Source organism: Carcharodon carcharias, chromosome 7 (genome assembly GCF_017639515.1).
Source record: "Carcharodon carcharias isolate sCarCar2 chromosome 7, sCarCar2.pri, whole genome shotgun sequence".
NCBI classification, from domain to species: Eukaryota; Metazoa; Chordata; class Chondrichthyes; order Lamniformes; family Lamnidae; genus Carcharodon; species Carcharodon carcharias.
Window position 1 is genome coordinate 159,210,834 of NC_054473.1, and position 26,650 is coordinate 159,237,483.

At 45.3% G+C, this 26,650-nt stretch overlaps 1 pseudogene; it reads left to right on the forward strand.

The window, feature by feature from the left end:
• The first annotated feature begins 16,299 nt into the window (after positions 1–16,299).
• Positions 16,300–16,742, forward strand: LOC121280064 (annotated as a pseudogene).
• The last annotated feature ends 9,908 nt before the right edge of the window (positions 16,743–26,650 follow it).

Genomic DNA, 26,650 nt, shown 5'->3' on the forward strand with positions numbered 1-26,650 from the left:
TAATGAAAGATGTTAATGCATTAGAGGCAGTTCAGAGGAGGTTTACTAGACTGATACCTGGAATGAGTGGGTTATCTTACGAGGATAGGTTGGACAGGTTAGGCTTCTTTCCACTGGAGTTTAGAAGAGTGAGGGATGACTTGATTGAAGTATATAAGATCCTGAATAATCTTGACAAGGTGGATGCGGAAATGATGTTTCCTCTTATGTGTAAGTCCAGAACTAGGGGGCACTGCTTTAAAATTAGGGGCGCCCTTTTAGGACAGAGGTGAGGAGAATTATTTTCTCTTAGAGGGTTGTGCGACTTTGGAATTCTCTGCCTCAGAAGGTGGTGGAGGTGGGGTCATTGAATATCTTTAAGATGGAGGTAGATAGGCTCTTGTTAGGCATGGGAATAAAAGGTTATCAGGGGTAGATGGGAATGTGGAATGAATAATACAGAGCAGCCATGATCTTATTGAATGACAGAGCAGGCTCAATGGGCCGAATTGCCTACTTCTGCTCCTATTTGGTATGTTCATATGTAATACTTTTTCCAAACACTTCAGCCTATGCTTTCATCTACACGAGGTTGCACACTTATCATTTTCTATAAACTGTGTCCCTTCAGATCCTTGTCTTCACTTTCAGATCCCTACTTCACACAAATTTTTGCATCCTCCTGCAGCTTTATACACAACAACTTATATTTGTAGAGCATCTTTAATATAATAAAATATCCCAATGCCCTTCACAGGAGCATTATAAAACAAAACCTGACAGCGAGTCCCATAAGGAGATATTATGTCAGATGACCAAAATTTTGGACAAAGAGGTAGATTTTCGGGAATGTCTTGAAGGAGAAAAGTGAGATAGTGAGGCTGATAGGTTTAGGGAACGTATTCCAGAGCTTGGGGCCTAGGTAACTGAAGACATGGCCACCAATGGGAGAGCGATTAAAATTGGGGATGCTCAAGAGACCAGAATTAGTAGATAGCCGATATCTCAGAGGCATGTGGGGCTGGAGGAGACTACAGAGAGAGGAAGGTGCAAGGCCATGAAGGGGCGACAAGAACTTACATTTAAATAGCACACTAAATGTAGGAAAACATCTCATGGTACTTCACAGAAGCATAATGAGACAAAAATTGATAGAACCAAAGAAGGAGAAATTGGAACATGTGACTAAATGTTTTGTGAAAGGGGTCAGTTTTAAAGGGGGGGGGTTCAAAGGAGGAGGTGGGTGGAGAGTCAAGGTTTAATAAGGAAAAGCAAAAGTATAGGGCCAATACAGCCGATGGCAAGCCTACTAATGCTTTTCCTTTATCAAGACAGAGGGTCTATATTTGAAACATTGACCTGTCTTTAGGAATTGCGGCGGAGTCTAACCCAAACAATTTATCTGATTCTTCGGATACTGACAAGAGAATTTACATCCAAAACATGAACTTGTCTTTTCCCTTTTCAGATGTTGACAGACATTTTATTTTCATTGGTTTCTGCTGTGGTTGTTGTCGCCTGTGTGACAGGGACCAGACTTTAATTGACTAAACTTAGGCCACACTTTAAGGTGCATGTGTGAGGTAAATTTATTAGCGAACGCTTAGCTTAGGAAAATTGTCTTGGGACCTGATGTATAGCAGCTGGGGAAATAAATATATATTTTCTGTCTACTTGAGCTAATTTAGCTATGAAATCCTTTTCATTAATTTAAGATTTTTAAATACTGAAATGCAAATAAAAATATTTTCCTTGAGTGTATTAAAAATGGTGAATATAGGAGATTGTGTATAATGTCTGCCTTTGATAAATGTTAATGGTGTGGGCTGAGGATTTTCACTTTGCTCTCCAGCTTCTGTCATGTTTCCAAGCCACTGGTGAGGAGTGGTTACAATCTGCTGCTCCAAGCAAAAAAGAGGTAGCAGATTTGTGTCTGTAATATGTTTTTTGGGTGAGGTGGAAAGCGTTGAAAGATATTGATTATCTTTCCTTATTGTGATAATCCTAAAAATAATGATTATACTAATCACTAGAAAAGAGTTAAAAGAATTGTTAGTCCAGGAAAGAAGATTAATACAATAAGTTACTTTTCAAACTTTTAAGATATGATAACCTTTTTAACATTTAACCAGGTAACTAACCATGTAGGAGTTTACTACAAGTGTACAAATAATGTGTTTTAAGAAATCCATACCACTGCAAATCATTAAACCTTTCCAAAGATTCAATTGCAGAATTTCTACCACTACAACAATCTCTTGTATCTTTTTAGATCTCAGCATCCCACCTTTTTTATGTCGAGATGATCCTGAACATGCAGAAGTCGCTGGGCATTCATTTAATCAGATGTCCCCCTGAGATATGTGCTCCGCTGTGAGGTGGCTGGTAGTCAGCAGCTGAAAATCTGTGCACTTAGAAAGAATAATTTCCAGCGTTTCTGGATTTTAATTTCGTAATGACCTTGAGACTGTCCCTGTTCAAATCCAAAGTGTTTGCCTTTTTCACAATGACAGCTTTTGTCAATACCCATGTCCTTGCCCAATCCTTCACATTGGCAACATTCTGTATCTGGCATTGTCAGTGAGAAAATAAAGCTAGTTAATATTTATTTTTAACAAAGTGGAAAGTGGAAAGATCACTACCAAAATGTAGAGGCTTTGGGGCAGGGGAGGGTGTTGGTGAGGGCAGGGGAAGGGTGAGGGCCTGGTTGTTTGGTGATCCTCATGCCAGCAGGGAGAACACTGCAGATGCAGCTTTGTGCTGGGGGAAAATAGAGAAATGTTTATGAGTAGTAAGCCCTCTGGTTAAGAAAATGTTGAATTTGTAGGACTTTCGTGGGCAGTTTTATTCAATGAGAGGAAATGTGGACTAAACAAAAGGCCAACCCGCACTAAGTCAAACTAGTAATTTTATTCTGATAATTCTGTAACAGAAATAGAAAATAACTTCTACAGATGTGGCCAAGATACTGAATTAAAGTAGTAATCTGGTGGGTAAGTGAAAGATCAGATATTTAAAATTTGGATTCAAGGTGGCTCCTGGGCTGCTAGCTCCTTACACGAAGCTCCTTTGCTGCTCAACTCTATCCTTGGCCACCTGTTTCCATTCTTTGTGCTTTCTCCCTCCATTCTACTCCCCTACAGAAAGTAAATTGCCCTGGCACTGGTAATGTGTGTATTTTCACTCTAGCTGCAAGTTAACAGCTAGTTTAAAGTTACTGGGTCCACCTGGCCATGCCTGCTTATGAGCACTGGAACTTTGATCAGATTCAGATTTATGGACGTCAAGACTATGCTACAAACAAGTGCAGCTTTGGAACAGAGTGCATACTTGGGAGTTTGGTGAGTGGGGGAGTTTAAAGTGCCTATCTTGTTATTGAAAAATATTGTCAAGTCTGTAATTAGCAGTGACCTGAAAGTACTGTGTAAGTAGACTAAGTTTCTTTCTTTCTTCCAGCCTTAGACAGGGTAAACACACTCTGCTGAGAGAGCTGAGTAGTTAATTAGCTAACTGGTTGAATCTGGTTGCTCTAGCTCCAGTTCAGTTTATTATATATTCAGGGGTCTTTATTGCAGCTTTGAAACTGAATGCATACTTGGGAATTTGGTGAGTGGGGGAGTTAGGTGAGGAGGAGAAAGAGCTGCTCCTTTGCTTTGTCTAACTTTTCTACCTGGTAGGAATTGGTTCTTACTCTAGCTGTTTAGTGAGTATCTGGTAAGTGGTTAAGGTCTATTCCAGTCCTGAGGTTTAAAATAGTATATGAACTGGTGGTAAAGTTAAGCAAATATATAAAAAAGGAAAACAAATAAGTCAATGATATAATTGATTAATTAATTAAAACACACTAAGGATGGCAGGAAAAGTGATGTGTCAAGGCTGCAGCATGTGGGAGCCCCTGGATGCCAGTGTGATCCAGGGCAAATACAGCTGCAGTAAGTGTTTGTGGTTCGAGGAGCTTAGGATCAGAGTCATTGGGCTAGAGGCTGAGCTGCAGACACTGCAACACATTAGGGAGGGGGAAAGTTACCTGAATGCTTTGCATCAGGAGGCAGTCACACCACTTAGATCTTCTCATTTGATCAGTGGTCAGGGACAGGAGGGTGTGACTGTGAGTGAGGCAGGTAAGGGAACCCAAAGGGCAGGAGTGCAGGAGCCCCAGCCTTTGAAATTGTCTAACAGCTTTGAGGTTCTCTCAGCTTGGTTGGATGAGAGTGGTGACTGCAGGGTGGATGAGCTGACTGACCATGGCATGGTACAGGAAGCTATTCAACTGGGAGGAGCAAAGAGGAATGTAGTGGTAGTAGGAGCCAATATCACCATTCTCTGTAGCAAAGAGTGAGAGTCCATTGGCTGTGTTGCCTGTCCAGTGCCAGGTTTGGGACATCTGCCCAGAGCTGGAGAGGATCTTGCAGTGAGGGGAAGGATCCAGTTGCCATGGTCCATGTAGGTACCAATGACATAGGTAGAACTAGGAAAAAGGTTCTGCACAGAGAGTATGAGGAGCTAGACATTAAATTATAAAACAGAACCTCAAAGATAATAATCTCTGGACTATTGCCTGAGCCACGTGAAAATTGGCATAGGGTACATAAAATTAGAGAACTGAATACGTGGCTCAAAGGCTGTTGTGGGAGAAATGGGTTCTGGTTCATGGGGAACTGGTACCAGTACTGGGAAAAGTGGGGGCTGTTCCATTGGGACATCTACACGTGAACCATGCTGGGATAGCGTTCTAGTGAGCCGCAAAACTAGGGAAGTAGAGAGGGTTTTAAGCTAAATAGTGGAGGCAAATTTGAGAAGATGTGGTCAATAAAAGGGTAGAGAAAAGACAAGAGACAAAGATAAAAGGTATTAATGTGGGAAATGATAGACCGTGACAGGAAGGAACAGAAAGCACAGGGAACACAAATCTAAGAGTAATTCGGCAGATAAGTCTAGTGGATGCAAAAATAATAAAAGGGCAAAACTAAAGGCTCTGCATCTAAATGCATGTAGCATTCAAAAAAAAAATAGATGAACTGATAGCACAACTAGAAATAAATAAGTACAATCTGATAGCCATTACAGAGACATGGCTACAGGATGACATTAATTAGGACATGAATATTAAAGGGTACGTGACATTTAGAAAGGACAGAAAGCTAGGAAAAGGTGGAGGAGTGGCTCTGTTAATTAATGGTGGTATTAGCACATTAGAGAAGGATGACATAAGTTCAGGAAACCAATAAGGTGACCTATGGTATGGAAGCCAAATCGAATCTTTAAATATAGACAGGAGTAAACCAAAAATGTAACACTGGTTCAAGGAAGTGGCACTCACTCAACAGCTATAGTCTCCTCCCTTTATAAAGTGCGTACCACACAAGGGCAGTCACTTTCACCTCACCTCTTTCTTTTCTCTGATCAAGCTTTTGGTTGTCTGTGCTAAGATCTCCTTACATGACTTGGTGTCAAATTTTGTTTGAGAATGCTTTGTTGGAAGAGACTCAGGACATTTTACTATATTAAAGATGCTATATAAATGCAAGCTGTTGATTAATATATTTTCAGGGGGAGTTGCTATAAGGACAATTATGGTTAGTGTATGGGGCACTCATTATGCATTATGTTCTGTTTAAGCAACTGAAAAACTATAAGTGGATATATGTCCATTATCTTGGTGCATGCTAGCAAAAGTTTACCTAGATGTTTGAAGGGAGTCAATAGGGTGGCTTATGGTATGGAAGTCAAATAGAATCTTTAAATATAGATAGCAATAAGCCAAAAATGTAACTGGTTCAAGGAATTGGAACTCATTCAACAGCTATAGACTCCTCCCTTTACAAAGTGCATACTACACAAGGGCAGTCATTGGCCCTTGACTGTCTCTATGTTTCAAATCTCATTACGAGGCCTTGCATTTCTGGCTCCCTGAAGTTTGTCCTTTTGTCCTTTTGTTTTGCAATTTGGCTATCATCCTTCTCTCCTGAGTTGCCTTCTTCCTTCAGGGCTGCAAATGCCCCTTTAAACAATGGCAGGTTTTACATCTTGCTACGGCATCAGGTTCCAGAACTCTCATGTTCAAAGGATTAAAGTAAAGATATTCACTGACCTTATTTGGAAAGCTACAATTCCAAGGAGTTATTTGCTTGAGCGCTGCCTTCGTGAAGCCCTGTATGATGACACTGCAATCGGGACTGATGCAGGTTTAGACTTAAATTACTACTTTTTACCAAGTACCAGAGGTAAATGTAGGAATGGGGCTTAGTAATTCTATTGAGATTTAAAGCCACTTCACTCCCAATCAGTCACAGATGAAAAGGGTTCTTATCTATACTTTTTATGTATCTTGGAAATCTATTTGCAAATTGTTTCCCAATAATCTTACCAGCTCTTAAAAATTCTCTTAACAATGCCCACTTAACAGGAAGAATTCAACAATTTGTAATTCAAAAATATTTCAATGTCTCCTAACATGTTACCCAACTCAAAATAAATTGCTTCTTTATTTCTTGATTAACAATGCTCTGTATTGCCTGGTCTGAAGTAGGGTTATTAGAAATTAGGAGCCGTTGAAATAAATGTATTGATTTTAGATTTGTATCGACACTGCAGGTTACATTTGACTCACTGTACTCAATACTTGGTTCATAAAAAGTGTTATGTAGTGCACTCTTGCAAGTCATGCCGAGGAATTATGTAGCTGCTGATGCCATATATAGGGACACATGTATGTAGCATATATTTCAGGCTTCTTGAAGTGCTTAACTGCTCCTTACCACAGAAGAAGCAGATGGTGTATAAAATGAGTACTGCAGTATTAGTGGAACACTTCGGTTAACAGTTATGAAATATGGTTGGAATGTCCTTTGTTCTTTGATGTTTCTTCTGTACACTGGCTCACAGTTTAGGAGACTGCAAATGAGCACAACAACTTGCATTTGCATCTCAAGGTGCATCAGAGATACAAGGAAAGAAGTGTTTGCTGAACTAAAGGAGGGGATATTAGGGGAAGTGCAAAGTCTTGATTGTAGTAGGATGTTTTAAAGATTCTGAAGAGGACTGTGGAGAGGCAGAGGGGTTTGGGGAGGGATATTTTAGAGAATGGGGCCTATATGTCTGAATAGGAGGTGGGGTGGTGTTACAAAGGTGAAATTCAGTGATCGTTGTGATGGTACAGTATAGAGTTGGCCATTGATCTAAAGGTTGAATAGTTGACACAAAGATTTCTCAACCATCTGACTCAGCCTAAAATGTGGTTAGGGAGAGGGTTAGGGTTGATGTCAAGGGTACAGATCTTTTGGAATGGGATACAGACGGTGGCTTTGGTCTTCCCAATGTTCTGTTGGACAAGAAGTCTCAATATAGTGGGATTGCAGGAGCCATGAGAAGTGGTGGACAGATAAACTGCCACCAGCCAAAAATTGGAAACTGACCCCATGTCTGCAAATTACATTACTGAGGGTCTGCATGTAGTTAAAGGGGTCGAGGATGGATCCTTTGGGGGATTTCTAAAGCACATAGTGGAAAGAGAAGCCATTTCACTAGCTACTTTGGGTAATCAGAGCCAAGTGAGAGCAGTCCTACCAAGCCAGACAACTGTGACTCACTATGGGAAGGATGGTGTGGTCCACAACATGGAGAAAAGGACAAGACAGGATAATTACAATAGTCACAGTTGCAGAGAATGCCATACAAGCCTTTTAAGGGCAAAGGGCATATCAGAGGCTGGGAATTATGTGGTGAATAACTAACCTTCTGACTCCCTAAAGCCTGTTCACCATCTACAAGGCACAAGACAGGTGTGTGATGGAATACTCTGCACTTGCTTGGATGAGTGCAGCTCCAACAACACCCAAGAAACGTGACACCATGCAGGACAAAGCAACCTACTTGATTGGCACCTCATCCTCCACCTTCAACATTCACTTCCTCAACCACCAATGCCCAGCGGCAGCAGTGTGAATCATATACAAGATGCACTGCAGCAACTCACCAAGGTTCCTTTGACCTTCCAAATCTGTGACCTCTGCCAGCTCGAAGGACAAGGACAATCGATGCATGGGAACACAGCCAACTGCAAGATCCTCTCCAAGCCACTGAGTATCCTGACTTGGAACTATATTGCAGTTCCTTCACTGTCGCTGGATCAAAATCCTGGAACCTCAGCACTGTGGGTGTACCTACACTACATGGACTGCAGCGGTTCAAGAAGGCAGCTCACCACCACCTTCTCAAGGGCAATTAAGGATAGGCAACAAATGCTTGCCTAGCCAGCAAAGCCCATTTGTTGTGAAAGAAGAAAAAAAATTGATGCTATGGGAGGAGCAGAAACTTGATGGTGAGATTGAGGCATCTGGGAGGCAACAACTCATTCAAGGACCTTTTCTCATTGAATAAATATATTGTAAACTAGACCACCCGAAAAGAAAACCATCTAGTTGTAAGGACTTTAGAAAAATGATCATTTCCACTCAGAGAAGGGAAACATTTCAATGTGTTTCATATGTAAAGCAGGATATTTTTTTTGTGCCCTTTTGAAAAACAGCTTTATATAGCTAGCACACCAAATACTAATGGCAATCTCCTGTGGAATTCAGGATGCTTTTCTTTCCACTTCATGTATAATGGAAAATTTTACCAAGGCACTGTACACTGCTGCTTCAGATTTTAAAAGGGAGCCCATAGGAAACGTTAAAACTTGGGAAAATAGAAATGCTCCTTTAATGGGCCTAGCCAGGCTACAGTACTTTATTCATCTACACCAGCAAATCCCTTAGGTGATTTTTTTACACAAATTTCAATGTATCCACTTACTAGAACCTTGTACACTTTGTTAAAATGTAAGGATCTAATGATATTTCCTTTAAGGGGAAAATGCCATTTGCTGTAATTCCATTACAAATGTCATTAACTTTTACTGGTCAGTTCACATCATTAAAATGCTATTAGCCTGCAAATTACTATAAATTCCATTAAGGTCAAGTGCTCTGATTTACTGACATTGTGGCTAGGGGTGGTGGAAGAGAATTTTTGAAAAACATTTACTCACATTCAAATAAACACCTAACTACACCCGTCAGTTCTGCACAATCCGCACATTCATTCCACTGTAGTTGCTTAAGCACAAAGTCCTTGCACTGGGTCAGTTATTCACACAGTGTGTTTTTAACAACAATACCCTAGGTGCTAACATGAACATGAGTGAATTTGATTCCCTTATTCCCATCCACTTTTGGAGTGGAGATCAATTAATGTTGTCACAGTAGAAAACCAATATGATTGATCTTTATTAAGAGCAGGTATTCGACTTAATTTGTTTCATAAATCTTTGTCAAGTTTAAACTGCATTTTCTCTAAATAGTTTAGCTTTTCAGCAGCGAAGAGGATTTGCAAATATAGCAGCCAGAAGAGCGCTGTGGGCCTGTATTCCAGCTGGAGATAATCTTGTTCTGTGGTCACTCAGGTGATACGCTGTACTTTCCCACAGAGTCACAGTATATAAAGCATAAATTCTCTCCTACTGTCTGAAGTCTGGATGGTAGTCACAGACTCTTGTTCCATTATCATAACCTGCACTGCTGCCATGTTCTGGGAGCATCAACATAAAAGTATAATGCAAACATTGCCAGGCGTGTCACTTCTTATAACCCTCAAGCGGAGAGAAACCTGACACATGACTGCTGTATACTACACGTCTTTGTTCATTAACGGTTTCTGTTAATCAGCTGTAGATTTAGGATATCATGCTTCAAAATTCACTACAAATATTAACACTGGGCTAATCCATGGCAAGGGGACTGGTTAGTTCAGTTGGCTAGATGGTTAGCATGCAGTTCAGAATAACACCAACACTGTGGGTTTGATTCCTGTTCTAGCTGAGGTAGATTTGGGACCTGCCTCCTCACCCTGCCCTTGAGAGTGGAAGGCAATGGCAAACCACTGCCGACAAAAACAGCTAAGAAAATGGCTCAGGTGAAGCATTAGCAGACAATGAGCCAAGGATCAGCATTTGGGCAGAGCACACCTGAATGAGTGAATCTGTAGTAAATGTAATTTGTAAAATGGATTAATAACTCTAACAACATTTAAGCTCTGATGACAATTTCTGCTGCAGTCAGTTATCACTTCCAATGTTTAATGACAGCAGCTTTTGCTCAATAGCATTTATTAGAAAAGTAAACAAGATTCCAACATTACTTGTAGACTGTAGGCTGGATTTTGCTATCCTGATGCCAGCAAAGGGGGTTGGGGGGGGTGGTGTTATGGGGGTGGATAGGGGGGTGAGAGCTGAGGGCTTGGATGCCTCTCATGTATAGAATTGTGTCGATGTCCCAGCAAACAGAGGTGGGGGTTCTAATGTGCCCGCCATCAGTATCCACCCACCTCCATCTTGGGCCTGCTTCAGGAGGTGGAGGCCCATCCCACCATAAAAACAATATGGGTGGACGTTGCCCGGCAGGAGGTGGGATCGTGACATCGGGAAATCTCCCGACTTGCAATTCATGCCTCAAAGGGAAAATCCACCCCAGGGACTTCTATACAAACCAGCTTCAAGACAGTTTCCCTGAAACAAGGTTAAGTACACTCCTGGGAAATAATTATTTTCAGACTAATCGATCTTTATTCCCCGATAAAATTGTCTCCTAGCTTTATATATTGTTACAAGTTCCAGCTGTCTCAGAGTCAACTTTTCCTTGAACAACCCAAGTTCCAAACACACTTTAATGTACAACTCCCAGCCTCTCCCAGGGTGAAATTCTCTTCAACTTCCCCTTTAATTCCCAGGAAAGCCTCCTCCTACATCAGGTGCACCCACTCCAGGTGCAATTACCTTCAAAGAAGTTGTTCTTCAAAAGCTTCCTTCTTGGAATCTGGATTCTCATCAGACTGGCTGACATGTCAGCCCCAGAATCTTTGCTGCTGTGTATCTTGATAAGTTACTTTTTTGATAACTGGTTGATTTTGATACTGAAAGAATTTCACAAGGTAGATGGAACATTTTTCCAAACATCCCAGAAGGGAAAAACAGTTCAGACCAGTACTCTTGTTTCCCAGTTTTTACTGGTGTTCCATTTTAAGGTATACAAGACCAGTTTGGATCAGCACTCTTATTTTCCAGTTTTTACTGTTTTCTCATTCTGGAATGGCCTCCTTCATCTTGAAACTTCAAAATATCATCCCAAGCGGGGAAGTAATTTTCACTTTGGGTCCGGGTGGAAAACTGATGGTTTATGATCGGCTAGCCATTATACCCCCTCCCCGCCACTCCCCCCCCCCCCCCCCCACCCGATATCCCCCTTCAGTGAAGTCAGTAGAAATGAAAACAGACAGGGTGTATGATTGTGGCTGAGCCACAACGATCAGATTTCCGCCTGCTCTCAAAATGAAAATAACTCTCCACACAGCACATAACAAGACCCTTTTATTATCAGTAACATCTAACAATAATTATATGTTAGACTTATTATTTAAAAAAAATAGGCACCTAGAGCTGTCAGATGTAGTCTCATTGCCAGTGGGTTGTACACTTACTTTATCACTAGGGGATTGAACTTCTAATGCTGTGTGTGGAGAAAGGCAGTTTACCTCTTTTGCTGGTTGTTAAACCTCATTTGGTGGACAAATGAATATATCTGGATCTCAGTGGCATCAAATTCAAATCCAAATGAGGGAACCTGCAAAGAGCACTTTGCATAAAATAAACATCTGATTTCCAAAGTGATGGGCAGGAATTGAAGGGTAATGCACACATTGGCCATGTGCTGTAGCAATTGCATCATTTCCATCTGCTTTTCAACTCTTTCCAATTCTGCAGCAGATGCTATAGTGTGAATACTATGAAAACAGTTAATGAAGAAGCTTTTATCTTCAGCGATAAGCAGCAGAATACATGCTTGAATGCATCCATGTTGGTTTTTAGACTGGCCCAAATCAATGGCTGCCATAAAAATGGACAGCTGCTTTGGGGTTCCCATTGTCCCTGTACTATGCAACACTGGAGTAGCACCAAATAAGAACAGTGACATGAAATGGCAGATCTCCTTGGCTGGCATAATATGCTAATTAATTTCCTATTTGATATGTAATACCTTGTACAATTTTATTTTCAAATGAATAGACAATGAAGTACTTTTTTAGAGGAAGCATTTCCTTTTTCTGTAAAGCTGCAGCTACTTCCCTCTGAATTGGAAATAACTGGTAAATATGAATTTGTTGTGGATCAAATGTATTTGATTCGCACGAGGATACAATTCCTTCCTTGGTCCTCTCAACATTGGTTTAATCTTCAGAAGAAATTGCAAACCCCATGCCCTCCCCTGCCCCCCCACCTTCCCCATTATCCAACACCACATTTTGGAGATAGAATGTAGATTTTAATGTGGCTGTTTGACGAGTTGCCACAGGAGTCAAAAGTTTCACGGGTTCAAAGACACGTGCATCAAAAGAATATTCAACTCCAAATTTACAGTAAGCTTTATCATTATAAATGGTTAACAGATGGGATATGATAATATATGATGTAAGGGACGATGTATCACTGATGTCAGTGAGATTTGAAAGAGAGAGGTTGGAACACCATGCCTAGGAGCAACATGCCTATTCTGTAATAAACAAGTGTTAAACAGATACCAGAGTATGTCTGCGATTTGTTGACTAGCCAAGTACCATGCCTAGAATCCACAGACAGAAGGACCATCTCAGAACTTGGTGACACCAGTGGAGACATCAATGTAAAAATTACATCAGTGTTATTGAAGGAGCCACAGAGGGAAGAAAATATTGATCGCAGTTCATAACAAATTGACAGGAGGAGGAGGCACACTGGAGAGAGGTAACGATGACCATATCCGGTGAGCAACCCTGCCCCTACCCTGTCTAATTGATTGCGTCGAGGGCCCACAGAAAGGCCAGCAGTGGGATTTATGGAAACGTAATTTTATCCGGTATCGAGCAATATCAGGCCTTCATGAAAATGAGCAAAAGCATCAAATCAGTTCTTTTCTTTAAGCTGTAGGTCTAGTAGCAGACAACATTCTCCTGAAGCAGGGCACGGAGGAGTCCATCGTGGACTATGAGACCATTCTTAGAGCTTTTGACATCTATCTTAGCCCGAAGCAAAACTTAGGCCCGAATTTTCAGCTTGGGGGGCAGGCCCGGGAGCAGCCAGGAAACAGATCGCCGACCGCGATCAGCCCCTGACTGCGATTTCACGCTGGCTGGCCAATTAACTGAAAAGCTCAGCACTGCCGGGTTGGGGCAGGAGGAGGGTGAGTGCTGACAGAAAGCTTCCTGAAAGGAGAGAGCTGCCTCAGGGAGCTGAAGGCCTGAAACCCAGGAAATAAAGTTTTTAAAATCAGGAAAAAAAATGTCCAACCATCACAATCAGGCACATGAACACATAGAATATAAAAATGCTGTCCACTGATTTCTATTTTTATTTTATTTAATAACGGAAACCTCATCCCGCCCTTGGATGACGTTTGATGGAAAATGTAAAAGCCGCCTAGGCGATTTGCCCGTCCACCAACCATAAGGTTGGATGGGCCACGAAAATTTGGAGAAAATTGCACTGTTAGTGGGCTTCATTGCCCTCTTAATTGTCGGTGGGCGCACTTTCGACTTTTGCCCGCGCCTGCCGACTGAAATATCTCAAGCATTTTCATGCCCGATTGGGTTGGATGTGCGCCCACCCGGTCAGAGTAAAATTCAGCCCTAACTGATTGTGCATATTTTAAGCAGAGGTCGCAACAACCTTGGAAATCGATTGAATTTTTTCCACCTGACCTATATCATCTGGCTAGCTCTTACAGATATGGGGCACTGAAAGACGAGCTAATCCCTGATCACACAGGGCAGAATTCTCCTATCGGGGACTAAGTCCTGTGGTGGGGGTGGGGATGGAGAGCGTTTCCCACTGTGTGCGGTGACAGAAAACCCCGCAGTCCCGGCGTCATTCATTTTGCAGTTGGGGGGCGTTTCCTGGCATCTCACCTAGTGGGGCGGACAAGATGGCATACGCCCCACAATCATACCCGGGCGCCGTATTTAAACACATGTAACTTACGGACAAGGCCCTTGGAGATGGCAGGAAGGGGACAGGGAACTCCTGCGGCTAAGTTCAATGACACATCCCTGCACATCCTCCTCGACCAGGTGGAGGTCAGGAGTAGCGCTCTTTACCTGGCTGATGGGAGGCGGAGGCTGAGCGGGGATACTGATCCTGCATGGGCGCAGATCGCTGACACTCTCAGTGCCCAGGCTGGTTAGCACAGCTCAGCCCTCGATTGCTGGAAGAGAATGAACGACCTCATCTGCTCCGCTGGGATAAGTGAAACCTCAGCTACTCACACTAATCACAATGAAACCAATGACTGTCAGGGCACATGGGCCTCACTGACAATGGCATAAGGTCATGCCTCGTAGCCCCACCGCAGCTCATCCCCTCTGCGGTGGAGTGACCATAGTGCCTCCTTCACCCTTCCACACAGAGAGCTCAATGCTGTATGGAAGTGGAGGAGGGGAATGGGCTCAGGCACAAAGGGCAACAGCAACCCCCGCAAATGAGATTACTCCCTGAGCCTTATCCTTGTATGTGGATAGGCTGAGCACTCTGAAGGGTGCTGGCCCACCACCCTCCTGAACAATAGATGGTGCATTAATGCCATGTCACACAATCCGGGGATAATATCTAAGTGTGGGGGTATGAGAAATGAATGTGAAATTGTTATGTATAAATGGATGCAACAAACAATTCCTCTCAACCATCTCCTCTATTGTCTTTGAGCAGGAAACAGTAAGCCACGATGGGAGAGAATGTGAGAAGATGGGAGGGGTTCTGACAGAGTTCAAGGGGAGATCAGCCCAGCTGGCAGGTGTGGAGATGGGGAGACTTGATTTGGGCCTCTGCCCAGTAAGGATCCACTCATGGTATAGAAACCTCAGGGCCAAGGATACCTCCATATTGGAGGCAGCTCATGCAGTCACTCACTCCCTGCTTTCTCACTTACAGATGCCACCAGGAAGAGGCCAAGACCTGAGACAGAAGAAGCCCTGTCAAGTTTCAGCATAAGCCCAAGCCTAGAAAAGAGTGAGGAGGGTACACAAGAAGAGAGATATGCAACTGTAGAGGCATCACAACAGACACCTGGACCCTCCACCAGCCCAGAGACACACACCTTGGCGGGTACCAGTTCTAGTGTAGGAAGGTCTCACACTCTGGTGGTCACTACACAGACACGTGTCCGCAGCAGGAGGAGGCAGGGTCAGGCGAGCTCACTGGCACTCGGAGGAGTGCTGGGGAAGAGGCATCTGTGAGATCTAAGTCTGATGACGGGCCTCTGTTATCAGCCTTCCAACTGATGCTGAAGAGTCAACAAGAGGTGAGGGAACATGCGGCAGAGGTACCCAAGGCCCTCAGCAGGGTGGCACCCGAGTAGAAGGAATCTGTCCGCCTGCTGTCTGTTGAAGTGGAACCGACCTGGGCGCACATCCCCTTCCTCCCCAACAATCCCACCCCCGTTAGCATTAACTTGCCCATCGTTCTCCAGCCCATCCCCAAGTCAGTGTATAGCTCATACAAACATACAATTTAGGAGTAGGAGTAGGCCACTTGGCCCTGCAAGCCTGCTCCACCATTCAATAAGACCATGGCTGATCTGACTGTAACCGCTCGCCTATCCCCCATAACCTTTCACCCCCTTGTTTATCAAAAATCTATCTACCTCTGCCTTGAAAACATTCAAAGACTCTGCTTCCACTGCCTTTTGAGGAAGGGAGTTCCAAAGACTCATGACCCCCTGAGAGAAAAAAATTCTCCTCATCTCTGTCTTAAATAAATTACCCTTATTTTTAAATGGTGACCCCTAGTTCTAGCTTCTCCCACAAGAATCCACATCCACTCTGTCAAGACCCCTCAGGATCTTATATATTTCAATCAAGTTGCCTCTTACTCTTCTAAACTCCAGCGGATACAAGCCTAGCCTGTTCAACCTTTCCTCATAAGACAACCCGCCCATTCTTAGGTATTAGTCTAGTAACCCTTCTCTGAATTGCTTCTAACACATAAATAAGGAGACCAATACTGTACTCAGAACTCCAGATGTTGTCTCACCCGTGCCCTGTATAACTGAAGCATAACCTCCCTACTTTTGATTTCACTTCCCCAGCAATAAATGAGAACATCCTATTAGCTTTCCTAATTACCTGCTGTACCTGCTTACTAATCTTTTCTAATTCAAGCGGCAGCGCTGTGTGTCCCGGCCTGGCCCTGTGATACCCTCGGGGAAAGCAACTCCAGGAGGCCGAGCCTGTAACACGCGTTGGGGGACCGGAGCCCTGATGGTTTTCCTGTCGCTGTCCCGCTGGATCCGAAGCCGAGGACCTGATCGTTACTGGCGGGTCTGGGAGGTGCTGCAACACGCATGGCACTTCCGAGGCAGGAAGAACCGAAGCTACAGCCTGTGGCTTGTGGAGAGGCTTCCTCTACTCCACCAAGGCTAAGAAACTCAAGAAGCTGAACATGAGGATGCTTTGGATAAGCAGGATTGCAACTGCCTCCTGTGAACACCAGACTGAAATATCCTATGTTAATCAGTAACCTGGTCAAGTGTCAGGTGGAGCTGAAAAGGAAGGTTCTCGCAGATTTGGCCATATACGAACCGAAGACGTTCAAGTCCCTGGCAGCACTAGCTGAGCGAAGGAGAGAAGAGGGCTTCAGCGATGCACTGGGTGATGGTAGAGAGTCAGCTGGTGTATTTTCATGTATTGTGCATTCGGGATGAAGATGAATAATTGATGTGAAAACTGACTGATTTTGCTGCCATGTTAACGAAATGTTTACGACAGACTTTTTTTTTGTCCCGAGTCAAAAGATTTTGGAAGCCCTCTGTGTAGATGCTTTGACAAGACTTTCTGACCACTGTGTGGGCTTGACTCTGATAATTGTGTGCGAAATTCTTCTAATAAAGTTTTTGTGGTGGAAAAAAAAATGACACCCAGATCCCTCTGATTCTCAGAGCTCTACAATCTCACACCATTTAGATAATAAGATAAAAACAAAAAACTGTGGATGCTGGAAATCCAAAACAAAAACAGAATTACCTGGAAAAACTCAGCAGGTCTGGCAGCATTGGCGGAGAAGAAAAGAGTTGACGTTTCGAGATAATAAACATTTTTATTCATCTTTCCAAAATGGACAATTTCACATTTTCCCACATTATGCTCCATTTTCCAGACCTTTGATCACTCACATTTCAAAAAATTAATTTACAGGATGTGGGCATCGCTGGCTACGCCAGCATTTATTGCCCATCCCTAATTGCCCTTGTGAGGGTGGAGGTGCGCTGCCTCCTTGATCTACTGCAGTCTATGTGGTATAGGTACACCGACAGTGCTGTTAGGGAGGGAATTCCAGGATTTTGACCCAGCAACAGTGAAGGAATGGTGATATATTTCCAAGTCAGGATGGTGAGTGGCTTGAAGGGGATCTTCCATGTGGTGAAGTTCCCATGTATCTGCTGCCCTTGTCTTTCTGGATGGCAGTGATCATAGGTTTGGAAGGTGCTGTCTAAGGAACCTTGGTAAGTTCCTGCTGTGCATCTTGTAGATGGCACACACTGCTGCTTTTGTGTGTCAGTGGTGGAGGGAGTGAATGTATATGGACGGGGTGTGAATCAAGTGGACTGCTTTATCCTGGATGGTGTCGAGCTTCATGAGTGTTGTTGGAGCTGCACTCATCCAGGCAAGTGCAGAGTATTCCATCACTCTCTGACTTGTGCCTTATAGATGGTGGACAGGCTTTGGGAAGTCAGGTGGTGGGTTACTTGCACAGGATTCCTAGCCTCTGACCTGCTCTTGTGGCCACAATATTTATATGGCTAGTCCAGTTCAGTTTCTGGTCAATGGTAACCCCCAGGATGTTGATAGTGGGGGATTCAGCAATGGTAATGCCATTGAATGTCAAGGGACAATGGTTAGATTCTCTCCTGTTGTAGATGGTCATTACTTGGCACTTGTGTGGCATCAATGTTACTTGCCACTTGTCAGCCCAAGCCTTGATATTGTCCAGGTCATTTGCATTTGGAGATGGACCACTTTAGTATCTGAGGAGTTGTGAATGGTGCTGAACTTTGTGCAATCATCAGCGAACATCCCTTTATGATGCAAGGGAGGTCATTGATGAAGCAGCTGAAGATGGTTGGGCTAGAACACGATGCTGAGGAATTCCTGCAGTGATGTTCTGGAACTGAGAAGACTGACCTCCAACAACCACAACCATCTTCCTTTGTGTTAGGGATAACTCCAACCAGCAGAGTTTCCCCCTGATTCCCAGTGACCCTGGTGGAACCCAAACTGAGCTTCAGTGAGCAGGTTATTGCTAAGCAAGTGCCGGTTGATAACACTGTTGATGACCCCCTCTATCACATTACTGATGATGGAGAGTAGACTCATGGGGCGTTAATTGACTGGGTTGGATTTGTCCTGCTTTTTGTATAAAGGACGTACCTGGGCACTTTTGCACATTGCCAGGTAGATGCCAGTATTGTAGCTGTACTGTAACAGCTTGGCTAGGGGTACAGTAAGTTCTGGAGCACAAGCCTTCAGTACTATTGCTGAAATATTGTCAGGGCCCATAGCCTTTGCAGTATCCAGTGCCTTCAACCATTTCTTCATATCACGTGGCGGGAATCGAATTGTCTGAAGACTGACATCTGTGATGCTGGGGACCTCCGGAGGAGGCCGAGATGGATCATTCACTTGGCACTTCTGGCTGAAGATTGTAGCAGGGATGGTGATGGTTGTGTCAGGGACATAATCTGTAAGGTATGATTCCATGACTATGACTAGTCTGTGAGACAGCTGTCCCAATTTGGGACTAGCCCCCAGATATTAGTAAGGAGGACTTTGCACAGCCAACAGGGCTGAGCTTGCCATTGTCATTTCCCGTGCTTTGGTTGATGCCAGGTCGTCCATCTGGTTTTATTCCTTTTAGGCTTTTTAATGGCTTGATACAACTGAGTGGCTTGCTAGGCTACTTCAGAGGCAATTACATTGCTGTGGATCTGGAGTCACATGTAGGCCAGACTGGGTAAAGACAGCAGATTTCCTTTCCTAAAGGGCATCAGTGAACTAAATGTGTTTTTAGGACAGTCGGCAATGGTTTCATGGTCATCAATAAACTTTTAATTCCAGATTTTTATTGAATTCAAATTTCACCATCTGCCATGGTGGGATTTGAACCCAGTCCCCAGAGCATTACCCTGGGTCTCTGGGTTACCACTACAGTGACAATACCACTATGTCACTGCCTCCCTCAACTTTAATCCAGCACCTTTAATCGAGGTAGAAGACAAGAAAATATTTATGAAACACACTCCATCCAAGAAATTGGAAATCTAGATAAAGATGAAATTACAGAGCTCCCTAGGGGAAGTTAGTCTTAGTCCAGACCATTGGTCAGTTACAGTGCAAGTTAAAGGCTTTGATACCACCTTTAAAATTGATACCGGAGCTTCTATTAACATACCGGCAGATGAACTCGACTGGCTTCATCCTTCAGACATCAAATTACAAGGTCCAGGCAGCATAGATCTTCCAATTAAAGTAAGGGTTATTGCTCCTCTTCGCTACAAGGGACGACAGATTGTGGATTCTTGCTATGTTATTCACAATCAACTTACATCCTTACTGATTGGCGATGTTGACATACTTCTAGGAACCCTAGAAAATCCAGGTGATCCTCTTCATTTTAACGACAATGTCTTTCATGCAACAATCTTCAACCTTTTATTTAGAACCAGTGGAACTTCAGCCTACAGCAGCTGAGGAGGTTTATTCAGGCAGCAGCAAATTGCTTTCTTTCACAGAGACACCATCCACTTGACCCTGGGCAGAGATTGAAGTTATGAATCTCTCAGTTTGGACAGAGGTAGTGGATATAGAAGGCACAGCAGACGGTGAGCATCCGCATGAAGACCTCCTGGACCTGAATTGGATTTTCCTAGAAGAAAGTGATGAGGAAGAAGCCCTAGCTGCACTGTGCAATCTGTTGGAGGCCGAGCTCCTAAAGGATGATCCATCTTTCCATTTGAAAGACGCAGCATATGAATTCTCTGTTGTCTTTTGAAGAATTCAGTTGTGTTTCTAGTTGCTGAGCAGCATTCAGATCCTTATTCCACTAAAACTACCAATGCATTAACTAGTCTATCTCTAGTTGTCCATGAAGAGTCTTCCAGAGAGGCCTTCAGACCTTGCTGATTCCATGTTAGAGTCCATGAAGGGTTACACTGCCAAAGAGCTGGTAGCTTCCAGGGGTGAAGGTCAAGAGAAATCCTTACTTCAGTCCCAGCTGAAAATCGCCTTGCCTCTAGGGCTGGAGGTCAGCACAGAAGCTGCGGCAGAATCTTTAACACTTCTAAAGTTGCACAATCCTGTACAGCAATTCTTGTTCCCAAGCTGATTATCTACAGGAAATTCCTCTCATTACAGAAGATGAGGCTGTCTTGTCTCCATACTTTCAGCAACCCCTCCCTTTACCCAGAGTGGAGCAGCCTCACAAAGAGAGAAGTGTGGCTCTCTACCACTGCCTACACAAAGTAGACAGTCCTTCCAAAGTATTATTGGGAAATCATCTCTTCATCTTTTCCTGAAAGGCTTACAGAAATTTTGTCATTTTTCCTTGTTGTTTAAGTTCATTGAAATCTTGGATCTCCAATGCCTTTTCAGTCTTTGATACTGCAGAGAATGACACAGCTGTGATAGTCTTCCCTGGGGTTGAAGATCATTCCTCTTCTGAATGTCTTTTCCCTGTGTGGTTTGAGGGGGCAACACATTCCTCAGGGAGTCTTGAGTTCTCTTCTAGTCCCAGGGAGTCCAAAGATCAATGCTCTTCATTCTTCTCTCTTAAATAGTCTTGTTGAGAAGTCCTTACTTTCCTTGCAGTCCAGTCATCCTGAACCCTACACTCTGCTTCCCAGTTATGCTGCTACATTGTTGTCCAATTCTGCAGTTGCTGTTGTCTTACCAGATACAGAAGAAAGCCCTCATGTCTCCAAGACACCTTCCCTAAGGGTCGAGAATACTGTGGGAGATTGAATCCCTCAGGACTGTGACTTGGGGAGGGGAGGATTAGGAGTTGGAGTTAGGCAGAATCTGTAGTTGTAAAAAGGAAGTTACAGAAATGCAATGTAAATTGTTAAAGACATGGGGCTGAATTTTCCCAGAATTGCACTAAGTGCGGTAGTGGATGTGCAAAATGGAGTCCTGCCCACTGATGAAAATGACGGGTTTTCACGCCTTATCTTCCCAAGTTCACCTCATTATATATTCACTCCTGCGAAGCATGCCGTTTCCATGGTGAGCGGGCTCTTATTCACCCGCTCGCCATCACCCCGCTGTTGCATCATGCCGGCCTTTAAAAGGCAGCCGTCAGCAAAGCGCTCATTAACATCAGCTCATCACCACTGCCCGGGAGACATGGCCAGCAAAGCAAAAAAGACTGCAGCGACGGGTCCCTCGAGTGACTGCTGGATGACGTAGAGGCCCGATGGGATGTGGTCTACCCCCGCGCTGGCTGCAGGATGGGCAGCAATGTCACCAACCTGGCTTGGGTGGCTGTGGCAGCACCAAGGCCCTTCAGGAGAGGGCAGCCACCCAGTGCTGTAAAAGGATGAATGATCTCCCCCGTTCTGCCAGGGTAAGTGACTCTTTTCATCACTCCCAACTTCCACACTCACAAATGCATCACACACCCACAGGGCCCTCACGCACTGCCAGTGCAAGGGACATCACCATTCACTTTTTCACACACAATGCCATTGTCCTCATCCCTTCCATGGGACCACTCACCACCCACACAGGCCAGGCATACTTATCATCTGGCCTGGCAGGCGTCCCGATACACTCTCCTCATCTCTATCCATGCAGGACAAATTGGCTCATAACAGGAGGGAAAGGTCGCAGACAGGTGGAGGGATGCCAGAAATCAAAGTTCTCACAGAATTTGAAAACAGGGCCATCCAGCTGGCCAGCGATGACTGGGACCAGTCCTGTGCTGACGGTGAGGTTGGCGCTGCTCTACCAAGTGTGGAACCAGCAGTGCAACATCCATCAGATAACCATGCTGTGAGTGATGTGTCCTCTTTCACAGGCCACTGCCATACACTAATTATCTCCTCTTGCTCTCGCGGGCACATCTAGGAAGCAGCAGATAGAGTCCACGATCCAGAGCCTTCAAGCAATCTCCAAAGAAACCTCCAAAGAGGAATCTGAAGGCACCCTCCCTGAAGTCCCTTCACAGCGCTCACCCGCACCTCTGCCAGTGCAGAGACACACAGCTTGGTGGGGCCTCGCTTTAGAGTTGTCTCAGGACCATAATCTGGTGAGCACATTGCATTTTCTGAACCACAGCAGGCAGAGGCTCAGGTCCCCGGCAATTGGAGGACTGCTGGAGGCCAGAACGTTACTGAGTCCGAGTCAGATGATGAACCTCTGGACTTGGTCATGGCATAGTTACTGGAGCTGCAAAGGCAAGCTCGGGAACATCAGGAAGGAATGGCCACTGCACTCGTCAGATTGCAAGGCACAACGGAGGACTCTGCTCGTCTTCAGGCTGAGGTGTTTGTGCTGGCATTATAATACATCGAGATCAAAGCTGGCAGGATGGCACGCTCCGGGGCCATCCACCCAGGTGACTCTGGGAGTGACCAGCTCATCTGATTCCCCTCTTCCTGTAACCTCCACAGATTCAGCTTCACAGGTTGAGGAGGGTGCCACTGCCACACAGCAGGACCCCGAAAGCAGGCCAGGGCCCTGCGGGTCTCATCCCTCCAGAGGACACCCGCCAACGTCATCACAGTCAGCAGCCTGCCTCCATCTCTGATGTGAATGTCTGGGGAGCACCAAGTTAGGGTTAGGACAGTTAAGGAGAATTAGTTGCCCAGCTTGGGTGCGGGTGTTAATCACTTGAACATAATGTTCACTAATGTCAATAAACTCCCAAGAATGCCTCCCTGCCTGTGGCTCCTCATTCTGAGGAGCAGTGTTCTTGTCACTCAGATGTGAAACCTTTCTGCACAAGATAAAGGCAGGTGTCTCAGTCCAGGGCCTCTTCCCTGTGCTCTGTGCAGCCTTCAGACCAAAGTGATGGTCCAGCCTCACACTCCCTGGAAACATTACTGATGCTTGCACCCTGATGGTGCTGGTCATTGCTGTCAGAATGTAGAAGGCAGGCACCACAGAGCTCTCTCATTCTCTCTGTGAGCTCTCAGTACCTTTAAGGTGGGGCTGGCCTCCATCACACCAACATCTGTGACCAGTGATGCTGTGCACCAGCTCCTGAAGGGCTGAGGTGCTGAAGGCGGACACAGCATCAGATGCATCTAAAGTTTCATGGCTGTGTCTCTGAGATGGCCCTGATCATGGAGCGCAAGCGAGCTGTCCTCGGCCAGACAGGAGTCAGACATTCTCAGACCATGTGAAGATCAATGGAGTGTCCTCACTGCATGTTGTCATCATCCTCCTGCAACTGAGTGACTATTAGGGCCTCCACTGCAACTCCATAACAGCAGCATTCTTTCAGAGGGTATTGGTGCTGAGATAAGCCAGACTGGAGCAAAACTGCGATGTGAGGATCTACAGCGACATCTCATTGCATGTCATCATCATCCTCCACAAACCTGGCAGCTACGAGGGCCTCCCGAGTGCATCTGCCTCGTCTAGCCAGTGCGAAAGCCTAATCCCCGTCGTTGTCACCACCGAGGACCTCCTCACCCTCATCCCCATCAACGTCCTCCTCATTGGAGGAGACCTCAGCTCCTCCATCTCCTCCTCAGCCAGCTCTTCACCCTGTTGCAGCACCAGGTTGTAAAGGGCACAGCAGACAATGACGATGTTTGGCACCCTCTGTGGACTGTATTGCAGGGCTCCACCAGACCGGTCCAGGCACCAGAACCTCATTTTCAGCCTCCCGGTGGTTCGCTCCACCAAGTTGCGAGCTGCAGCATGAGCCGCATTATAGCATCGCTCTGCTGCATAGCGAGGCCGCCACATGGGTGTCATCAGCCTCCAGGTCGCCCTTATCCCTGAGGAGCCAACCCTGCAGCCTCTGTGGACCCTGGAAGACTGCAGGGATCTGCAAGCGACTCAGGATATAGGCGTTGTGCACACTCTTTGGAAACTGAGGTTGATGAAGTCCACTGAGCGTAGCGATGGAGACCTGAGTGCCACATGAGTGCAATCAATCACATCCTGCACCTGTGGGAATCCCAAGATCAGGGCGAATCCAATGGCCCTTGGATCCTGCCTGTCCCAGTTCCGGGCGAAATGCATGAAGTTGTGTGCCATGGAGAAGACGGCATCCATGACTTCATGGATGCATTTGTGGGTGGCAGATTATGAAATCCCACAAAGGACAGCTGTGGAGCCCTGAAAGGAGCCACTGGCATAGAAATTGAGCATCACGTTCACTTTCACAGCCACTGGCAGTGGATGCCCTCCATGTCCCCTTGGTGCCAAGTCCTGCAGTAAATGGCAGATGTGAGCGACCAGGTCCCTAGACATGAACAGTCCTCGGTGACACTGGTTCTCAGTCAGCTACAGGAATGACAGGCAATGTCTATAGACCCTGGGTGTCCCTAGGCGCCAACCAGCCACAGCTCGCTGTCACTCCTGGGCAGTGTGTGCTGCCCCTTCTTCATGAGGTTGCTGCTCCTGCCTTTGCCAGGAGCCTCAGTCGCTCTCTCTTATGTCTTCTATGGTCTCTGTAGGCCATCAGGCATACAGCTAGGTCTCCAGGATCCGTGATCCTGATGTGGTCCTCCTGCAGCATGAAAAAGAGAGAGAGAGAGATGTGGTTATCATGGCGGTACTTAGCAGCTTTCCTCGCCCTGTGTGACCACCCCTTAATGCTTCCCGGAGAGTGCTGATCACCCTTCAAATGGCCAGAGATGAGTGCGCTGTATGGCTGCCCTGTCAGCCTGCGACATGGGGGGACACTGGTCCAAACCAGGATGCTGAAATTGCAAGGGGCTGTGAGCACCTCCAGCAGTGACTGCTACATGGCCAGCATTGGCGAGGAGATTGTACAACTTGTGCAGTCCAACCGATCTGTGGCCCAATAAAGTGGTGGCGGACTTGAAGTCTGTGCTGGGGGGATGGGGTGGTGAAGGGAGGGATAAGGTATGGAGTGCTTGGTGGCCCTTTGGTGCTTCCGCATTGCTTGCATTGGCAGGCAGTCTAGGGGCCCAACCCCAATCACATCACTGTGGCTGTGCCTGATCTGTCTCAGTTGCAGAGACATGGTCAGTTTATACAGGTGTCCCTAATGCCTGGCCATTTTCCTCGATTACCCTGCCCCCCACCTCGATTGCCTGTGTGCGGGATGCAGCACCAGGGCAGCACTTGATCACCCCCCCAACGCACCTCCCCCCCACCTCAGCATTCGCCTCCGAGGCTGGCCAGCACTTGCCCCCAGACACCCCCCCATCCCTCAGCAGTCACCTGTGGGGCCGGGCATCAGACCCCCACCCCCCCTCCCACCCACCCCGGCACCCCTGAGGCCTGTAAACAATGGGCGAGCTGCGGAGAACACTGCTGCTCACTCACCTCAGTTCCCCCAAAGTGAAGGCCGCTAAGTACACATCGCCTGCGTGCTGTTGTGAAACACGGCATGCTTTCCCACCAACGTGGACAGACGATGTGGTGAGGATCCAAGAGCCTGGTGAGATGGCCTTTTAATTATATGTTAATATATTACAATTAGCTTTCCGCCGACCGATGGCGGGAAACGCGGTCTGCCATCGGCGGGCTGAATGAATGATCGTGACCTGCCTTCATGCTGTCGTGAAGTGGATCCCACCATATTTTCCATGCATTCCACCTATCACACCCGCCGCCAGCGGGCTTGGAAATTTCCACTCATAGTTTCATATTATTGTTGAAAATAGCATAGTGTATTTGGGGGAGGTGTAGTATAAAGAGTTAACAGGTAGGATATGCTAACATATGACATAGAAGAAAATGTACCACCACATCAGTCAGTCATGTGTTATACTCTTGAGTGAGAGGTTGGAACACCACAACGAGGAGCAACATGCCTTTTCTGTAACCTATTTAGAAGTACTAATAAACCAGTGTTAAGCAGATTGCAGAGTATGACTGCAGTCTGTCTACTAACCAAATACCATGCCTAGAGTCCACAGACAGAACAATTGTGACTTAGCGTCACTGTAACAAACCTCTACATGGAAATGCTACATTGCACTACCTATTCTATCCACTGAGTGATGCTACACACCACAAACAATACCACTGATGTTGTGTACAGTAGTACTGTAACAGGACTAGGAACAAAAATAGGAGTAGGCCTATTGTACCATTACCTCATTTATCAGGGATGATTAAGCAAGTTGGAAACCTTTATACTGTTTAAGGACAGAAGGACAAGTTGATAAAGCTGTTGAAGAAGCATTTGGGATCCTTCACTTTATAAATAGAAGCATAGAATACAAAAACATGGAAGTTATACTAAACCTTTATAAATCACTGGATAGGTCTCAGCTGGAACAATTCTGGGCATCACCCTTTCGGAAGCATGTCAAGACCTTGGAGAGGTGCAGAGGAGTTTAACCCAGAATGATGCCAAGGATAAGGAACTTCAATTATCTGGAGAGACAAAAGAAACTGAGATCCT